This window comes from Rutidosis leptorrhynchoides, chromosome 1 (assembly GCF_046630445.1).
Source record: "Rutidosis leptorrhynchoides isolate AG116_Rl617_1_P2 chromosome 1, CSIRO_AGI_Rlap_v1, whole genome shotgun sequence".
Lineage (NCBI taxonomy): Eukaryota > Viridiplantae > Streptophyta > Magnoliopsida > Asterales > Asteraceae > Rutidosis > Rutidosis leptorrhynchoides.
Window position 1 is genome coordinate 170763882 of NC_092333.1, and position 9782 is coordinate 170773663.

The window sequence follows — 9782 nt, forward strand, 5'->3', positions numbered from 1 at the left end:
CGTTTGTTATCTCTCCAAATATTTAATCGCGTAATCGTGTTTTCGCGTTTCGGGATTCGTTCGGGCTTTCGGGTCATAAGGAATTGATCACTTAGCAAGATGGGCTAGTGGGGCCCTCCCCACACCCCACCCATCGGCCGAAATAGGGAGGAGGAGTACTCCCTTGTTATTCCATTATTCTAATTTTATTTTTATTTCACAAAATTAGAAGTCTAAACCTAAAATTCAATTTTGCTCTCTTTTTCTCTCTTCCCCTTGCCCTTGGCCATCACCTACCACCTCCCCAACATCATCATCTTCATCAATTTTTATTGCTTGGATCAAGGATTAAACAACATCAACGCGCTCCTCATTCCGTTCTCTACGCGATTATACCTCTTGTTTCTCGATTAGGGTATAAACCCTAACCCTAGAACTTTTGATTTTCATTATATTTCTGTATTTTGATTATATATTAATAGTATGATAATTACTTGTTTTTGTAATGGGGTTTGTATGCATAGAATTACTCATAAACACATGTTTTCGGTTTGATAAAATTGGGACAGCAGCTATTTCGTGTATTTCTGATATTTTGACTGTTATAAAAGTTAAAATAAAGTATCTAGATAAGTTCTTCTCATCAAGACATTAATTTTAGACTCCGGATTCATGTCGTTTCAATTCCCGGAGCCCTAGATATGATCAAAGTGGTATTTTGTTAAGATTGAATTGTGATATTGGTATGAACCAGGTTTGGTCCGACTTTGTGACCATATTTGGTGAATTTAGGGTGTGTTAGTGTGTTAGGACTGATGGTGGGACGAACTTTCATGTTCGGGTCATCTCAATCCGAGCCACGAATCACCCGTTATGTCAAAAAAACGATTTTGAGTGAATTGAAGTTCCAAGTAGTGTATTGGCTGTACATCACGACTTGTGGACTGTTATTGGGGTGTTCTTGAGTGTACCAAAGTGTCAGGTGGTTTGCTTAGGCGGAGATATATGTAAGGCTCTCCGAAAACCGACATCCGGGGCTCAGGATACGACCCGATGAACTTTTGATTTAAAACTTATGACTAATTATTAAACTTATGATATAAATAATGGATTTCATTATCATATAATTACTTATGATAAAAAAAAGTAATTATTATTATTTAATACTTATGATATATATATTTATTATATCATTTAATTATTACTTATGATTTAATTAACATTTAATTAAACTCATGATTAATGATACTTTTATTATTAATGGAAATTACTTATGATAAGTATTAAACTTATATTATGAGATTACTATTATAAGACTTATAATAAAGATTAATTAATTATTTAATTATTATAAGGCTTAGTTATTATTTAATTATAATTTAATTATTAAATACTTATGATTTAATAATTATAATTAGAAACTTATGATATGATTAATAATTCATTATTAATTAATAATACTTATTGATGTTAAAGCTAAGGGGTATAAAATACTATTAAATTTTAGCAGAAAAAACTATTAAATACGATACAATTTTACACAAGATATTTATTTATTTATAGAATGGATATACTTAAACCTTGCTACAACACTTATAGGCAGTGTACCTAATTGTACAGTAGTGTAGTTTTTAGTAAGTCCGGTTCGTTCCACAGGGAAATCTTTAAACAAAGCTCAACGCTATATTAGTTTACTTTTATAAAAATACAAATATATATATAAGTAATATTATTATTATAAAGGGGGGTTTTTACCGTTTAATGACCGGTTTGTCGATTTTAAGACTTTAGTCGCAGTTAAAACCTAATGTAAAATATAAAATAAATACAAGACTTAAATTAAAGCTTAAAGTAAATAACGATAATGAAATTACGAATAATAAAAATGCGATAAAATTAAATTGCGATAATTAAAAATACGATAATTAAAAGTGCGATTAAATAACAATAAATAAAAGTGCGATAATTAGAAGTGCAATTAAATATAAAATAAAGGAAATTAAATATGAAATAAAAGAATTATGCTTATTTAAACTTCCGTAATCATGATGTTTGACGTGTTGATTTTAGTTTTATGCCCATGGGTTAATTGTCCTTTGTCCTGGATTATTCAATATGTCCGTCTGGTTTTTGTCCATAACAGTCCATCAGTCATAAATATAAATTGCAAGTGTCCTTGTCAAATTATTATTATACCCGAAGATAAATATTCCAACTAATTGGGGATTCGAATTGTAACAAGGTTTTAATACTTTGTTTAATGAATACACCAGGTTATCGACTGCGTGTAAACCAAGGTTTTACTACTTTGTTAACAATTACACCAATTACCCTTGAATGTAATTTCATCCCTGTTTTAATTATTCTAGTGGCTATTAATCCATTCCCGTGTCCGGTTAAATGAACGATTATTCGTACATATAAATACCCCGCCCATCGTGTCCGATCGAGTTTATATGGTAATTTATAGGGACGCCCAATTGTAAATCTTTATATTAACATTAACAAACTTTCATTTAGTTAAACAAATATAAAGCCCATTAATAGCCCATAGTCTAATTTCCACAAGTGTCGTTCTTTTGTCCAAACCCCAATTATGGTACAAAGCCCAATTACCCAATTTTAGTAATTAGCCCAACATCATGATTACTTCGTTTTAAATAAGCATAATAATAACTTAGCTACGAGACATTAATATAAAAAGGTTGAACATAACTTACAATGATTAAAAATAGCGTAGCGTTACACGGACAGAATTTCGACTTACACCCTTACAACATTCGCTAACATACCTTTATTATTAGAATTATAATTAAAATTAAAATATAAATTATAAATATAAATATATTTACGTATGAAGAGGAAGAGAAAAAAGATGATGATTTTGATCAGAATTCGGGTTGGCTTTATAGCCAGACTTGAAATTTGGGGCTCCGCGACTCGCGGCAAAATGGCCTTAAAACTCCGCGAGTCGCGGAGAGATATTTACAGCTCACACCCTTGGAGTTTCTTGCTGCCGACGGTTTTTATTATATATATATAATATATATATAATTAATATAATTAATTATATATTATATTATATTTATATACATAGTTAACTTGTAATTTTTAGTCCGTTGCGTCGAGCGTTAAGAGTTGACTCTGGTCCCGGTTCCGGATTTTCGAACGTCCTTGCGTACAATTTAATATCTTGTACTTTGCGTTTTGAATCTTGTACTCTTGTGATTTCGAGACGTTTCTTATCAATAATTGGAACCTTTTTGATTGTCTTTTGTACTTTTGAGCTTTTTGGTCGTTTGCGTCTTCAATTCGTCGAATCTGTCTTTTGTCTTCACCTTTTATTATTTAAACGAATATCACTTGTAAATAGAACAATTGCAACTAAAAGCTTGTCTTTCTTGAGGAATAATGCTATGAAATATATGTTCGTTTTTAGCATTATCAAATATTCCCACACTTGAGCGTTGCTTGTCCTCAAGCAATATCGTCTTGAAATACTAGAATCACTTCTTTATTCTTCACACTTTGTACATCAGTGATTTCTATATGGCGGTATAAACAATGGTAGTAACGATATGGTTTACAGTCCCACATGACTATAAAAATTTAGATCCATTAAGGAAATTGGATCTTTATTAAAAACATTTGATCTTTTGAAAATTAAATCTAGTTTTTACCCTAGATAAGTTTTCCGGGATAACCCTTTACCGGTGTTTGCAAAATATTTTTGTGGGTTTGGTGGGTTACAGATTTGAAAATTTTAGCTCAAAACTTGCGGTTTTGTGTCACCCACTTGCTAACCTTGTATTAGGAAAGCAACACGTCCAGTTTACTTGTTCCGTATATTACCTTTCGGCAAACTACCGTCCGGTTGTAAAGGAAAGCGTTGAACAAGCAACTGTTAAGGCAATGTCCCGTGACATGCTTTTGATTATGGTCTATAACGTGTCGGACGCAATTACTATCCTTGGTAGGAGCAATAGTAAAGCTCACCCTTATAATTTGTCGGTTTGGCACAAAGTCCTATCTTTGACCACTATGCAACCACCGTTCTTACGGTTGACACCTGATTTAGTTCAGGTGACCTAATGAATTCCAGGTGAATTCCTAGGATTTTACGTTCAATGGTAATGAACGCATTGAAAATAGGGTTTTCAGAAAACAAATTGGTTTGTAATTTTGATCAAAATATTTTCTCGTTTAAGCTCGAGTTTAGATATCATTGAATTCCATGAGTTTGTAATTCTCAATCTTTAAGGTCAATCTCTAGGATTGAGTAATATCAGTCTTAAAAGCTGATTTTTAATCTTTAAGGAGATTATCCTTCCTGGGGATTTGATTCATTAGTCTTATCCAGCTAATTTGCACGGTGCCTCCCCATTGTACGAGATAAATCCTTCTCATGGTTAGGATAAATCTGACCACTTGGCGACCCTGTTTAATGCTGAGGTCCGTGGATTTCCTGCTGATTTTAGTGATGACTTTTCTAGATTTTTCGTCAACCTACAGCTGGTCTGGACGACAACTTCATGACCTAAATCAAGAAGCGCGTTTCTTTTTCGAAAGACTTTACTTCCTTTTAATGATGGAATTGATTCATCGTGTAGATCCATCTCTTCTTTTCTTTCATTGGGTAAAACAGTTTAGTCCAAAGCAAAAGTATTTTCAGTTATTTGTTACAGATATATGTGACATATGTTTAAGATAACTTGGTAAATTTTCCCACACTTGGCTTTTTATTTTTCTTTTTATCGTCCTCTATTCCATTTTAAATGAATTTTAACATTTTAGTTTGTTTCTCAATTTATGTCCTTTCTGAGGTAACAATAATTTTGGTGTTAAAACCTAGTTTTATCGTTTATAAATATGTATAAACATGATTTTAATTCATTTAATTGAAAATTTTGAAAAATTTTACTAGAATTGGGTAGTCAGTATATAAGACTAGGGCTGTTCTTTTTTATCAGAGAGCACTAGATTCTAATACAACTACTGCTTTACTAGTATTTTTAATGGTAACCAAGTGTATAAAGTAAAAAAAAATTTTAAAATCCGAAAGAATTTAACCCCTTCCCACACTTAAGATCTTGCAATGCCCTCATTTGCAAGAAATCAGTAACAATTTAAATTATTGAGGGTGATTTGTGTAAAAATGATTAAATTTTTACCAAAGTTTCCAAATATATTGGCGTTTGTTTGCTGAATGATAAATGGTGCACATCATTTGTTCATTCCGTCTTGTTGTTATTTCACATGTATTTTGCATCTTGTCGTCAAAATTAGTTGCTTTTGCTGAACTTAATGCCAGTCTTTGAAAATGCGTTGTTTTACCCTGTTTTGTACATAAGATAAACTGCAAACATATATACATATTTTTGAAGTTTGGTTTATTACCCCACATTCAAAAATTATTAAAATCTAAGAATAAAAGTTAGAAATTATAAAAATGATTACAATATTAACAAAAATATTAAATGCATCAATAATTACAAATTACAAAATAATAAAAAAAAATAAAAAAAAATAAACTAAGGATGATATTGGTACCAATAGGGGTTCCACGCATAACCATAAGTGCTATAGAATGCTTCGGCAGGGTCATACGTAGGATATGGTGGCTGCATCTCTATCGACCAAGGAGGGAAGACGGGTTTCGGTGTAGGAATATAGTTTCTACCTATATGTTGGCAATGCGCTATGATCTGGTTCTGATGAACTTGCCAATCTTCAAATGCTCTCTGTCTAGCATTTTCGTATTCCTGAGAAGCTATAAACCTATGCATTTCTTGCATCTCATTCCCCCCTCCTACATTACCTTGTTCCTGGTTTCTCTCTACCTGTGGATGTCTACCATTGTATCGTACTGCGGCGTTATTTCGCCGCTTCAAAACTTTTGCACCATGGTATACATTTAAACCTATAGTGTCGCGGGGTTCCGGCTCTTCTACTAATAATCCCCCCCGACTTATATCCACACCGAGATATTCACCAATCAAAGTAATAAAAATACCACCTCCTATTATGCTATGTGGACGCATCCCTCGAACCATAGCTGATAAATAATAACCCACACAATATGGTATACTTACAGCGCTGTGTGGGTCTCGAATACACATATGGTAAAACAAATCTTGTTCATTTACCTTTTCTTTGTTTTTACCCCTTTGTGTAATCGAATTAGCTAAAAACCTATGTATTACTCTTAATTCGGCTCTATCTATATCCAAATAAGAGTAGTTTCCCCCTTTGAAACGGTGATGGCTTGTCATTTGACTCCACACACCGTGTGTATCAAAATTTTCATCTATTTTCCTACCGTTTAGTATCAATCCTCTACAATCGGCAGACGCTAATTCCTCAGGCGTATATATACGTAAAGCCTGAGCCATGTCCAGTAAAGACATGTGGCGCATCGAACCGCCTAACAAAAATCTAATAAAAGAACGATCGGTTAAACTAGCTACCCGATCATTCAACTCTATACTACATAACAACTCTTCACACCATACTTTATATACAGGTCTGCGTATGGTGAATAAACATATCCAGTCATTAAAAGAAGAATTACCATACCTCTGTACCAGTAATTCCCTAATTGGCCCGGCCAATTCTACAGCTTCCAAGGGTCCCCATTCTATGACCCTTGGTACCTCAACAACCTTAGAGTGAAGAGTATGCAAACCCCGTTGATATTTTGGATAATCTATCCAAAGTCTGTCAAATCTCAGGTTCGGGTGCAACTGTTCCAAGTGCATATCTGAAAAGGTCATGACTGGATGAGGTACATCCTGCTTGTAGTAGTTATCTACCTCCTGTTGTTCCAAGTTCTCAGCAGGAGCATGACGGGCTTGGGATGAAGATTCACCCCTTTCATTCTGCAAAACACATCAAACACAAATTTTGTGCATCCAAATATGCATTAGTGTCAGCAAAATCATCAATCAAAATAATCCCAATGACATTATCAATTTACATCAAACTTAAGCTTATTTTCACATTTTTATCAAATCTACACTTTTTCAAATAAGCATATACGAAAATTTTCGCCAAGTTCATAAGCATTCAACTCAAATAACATGTCAAAATAATCATTACTAGCAAATAAACAAGTCTCAAATGGCATTATCTTTCAAAAATCAAGTTCATGAATTTTGGACTTGAAAAAGTCCACTTTAATTCTCAAAATCATGTTTAGGCTCAAAGTTTGGATCATTTAACTACCTAGACATGTTACACTACTCAATTTAGCAACAATTCATGACAAAAATCGGCCATAACCTGTTTATATCAAAAAGCCCCAAATTGCTCAAGAACACAAACCCTAGATTATTCAAAATTTGAAGTTTAAGGCTTCTAATCATGTTAAACAGCATCAATCTAGGTTATACAAGCATAATACATAAACAATTTAAGTCTAATTACACTAAAAAGCATCAAAATCAAATTGGGTAAAAATTAGCTCAAGAACACTAAAATTCGAATTAAATGGTGTTTAGGTGGAGATATTTACCGTTTTTCTTGAGTAGTTCTTAGATATCATCCTTCTCAACATGATTTTAGCAAAAAATTTGGTGATTAACGGTTAAAAATTGAGATTTTTGGGGGTGATTTTCGGGTTTTTTCGGGTTCTTTTTCGCAGTATTTGGGTGTTTATGTGTGTGGGTGAGTGAGCTGATCGTGCAGCTTGTTATATTTTTTTTCTGTAATTTTGTCCCTCCGCGAGTCGCGGAGGTTTTGCCCTGCAAACTCCGCGAGTCGCGGAGTTTACCTTTTTTTTTTTTTTTTTTTTTTTTTTTTTTTTTTTTTTTATAATCTTTAACTTATAACACAATTAAGAAATTAATTTTAAAATTTTGTTTCTCTTGTTATTTAGGACGAGGTCGTTTCGGATCGATGTCCTAGTCCGTCCCTCGACAAAATTTTAAAATTTGTCTTTTTGTAGCGATTGTTTTAAAAGCTAAGATTTTTGGGTTTTTTAATGTTTTTGGCATACTTTAAATCAACAAGATTAAAAATATTGATAATAAAAGTTCTCGTCCCTCCCTCGGGTAAAGCAATTTCGGTTCAAAGACCTAGTCTTCAACTTACGACGAATTTTAAAAATCATATTTTTAACTTAATGAGATAAAGTAAATTTTTGTTTTTAAATTCACACAACTTAAATATAAAATTCAAAATTAATATTAAAAATTCACACCAAACTCAAAATTTAAAATGCATAAAATTAAAAATTAATATTTTAAAAATTAAAAATTCACACCAAACTTAATTTAAAAATTTATAAATTCATACCAAACTTATATTAATTTTTCAAATATTTACAATTTTAAAAATATTGTTTTTACAAAGTTTACAATATTAATTTAAGATTTAAATATTAAGATTAAAAACATAATAAAATTAAAAATCTTTTTGTCTTTTTATCCCACTTTAATCAATCAAATATTATCAAAAATATGCGCCCCTCTTTTCGGTAAAGTAATTTCGGTTCCAAGACCTAATTTAACTCATGACGAATTTTTGAAATATTTTGGTTTGATTGTTTAAAGATATTTATACCTTAAGAATAAAGGTTAAATTTTGCAGTGATGTAATAAATTTTTGAAGGATATCAATAATTTCGGTCGCCAAACCTAATTTTATTTAATACCAATTTAATACTTTTTAGCGAACAAATTAGCGTTTATTATCAAAAGGTTAAAAATAAAAATAAAAATAAAAACTGTACAGACATACCTGTGAAATAGATTTCTTAGTTATATGATCTATTATATTCATAAGATAGTTGGTTTAATTGGTTTTCCATGGCTGCATAGGCGTAACCTCGAGCATTCATTGTCTTTTCTTCTAAACATATGAACGGTCCGTCTCTGCATAAAGTAACAAATTCGGTATTTGAATAGGTTTGATTATTTGAACATTTACCTCCATGTGACCATTTTCCGCATTTGTGACATCTTTCTAGGTGTCGTGCTCTTCTTTTCGCTGCGGATTTTGATATTCCTTTACCAAATTGTAACTTATTATCTTCGCATCTGGATCCTTTTCTAACTCCGTCCATTCTTTCTCTGATTACTGATACTAATTCACTCGGTAGTATGTCATTATTACGTTTAGTGATCAAAGCGTGTAGCATTAGACCATGGTTTAGTTCACAGGCAGTCTTCATTTCGTAAAAACCTAAAAAAAAATAAAAATTCAGAATGGGGGGAGAAGACTAGTTCTTTAGGGTCTGCTAGGGAAAGACCATACGTGTTCCATTTTCGAGAACTACACGAAAACAGACAATCTAACTCTAATAGAAATACATATTATCCTTTAAAGACTTGATTCTCCCCACACTTAGTTAGCTGTGGTGTCGAAATTGTGATTAACTTCGTTGTCGACTTCCATCGGACCATGTATGTAATGTTTAACTCTGTGACCATTAACTTTAAATTCAATCCCATTTGAATTTATCAATTCTATCGTTCCGTATGGGAAAACTCTTTTGACTATGAATGGTCCAGACCATCTTGACTTCAATTTTCCAGGAAATAGCTTGAATCGTGAATTGAAAAGAAGAACTCTGTCTCCTTCTTTAAATTCTTTTGAATTTCTGATTCTTTTATCAAGCCATTTCTTCGTTCTTTCTTTATAGATTAACGAATTATCGTATGCTTCATGTCTTAATTCTTCTAATTCGTTTAGTTGACTTAATCGTAGACGTCCAGCTTCATGTAAATCAAGATTACATGTCTTCAAAGCCCAAAATGCTTTGTGTTCAATTTCTACTGGAAGATGACATGCTTTTCCATACA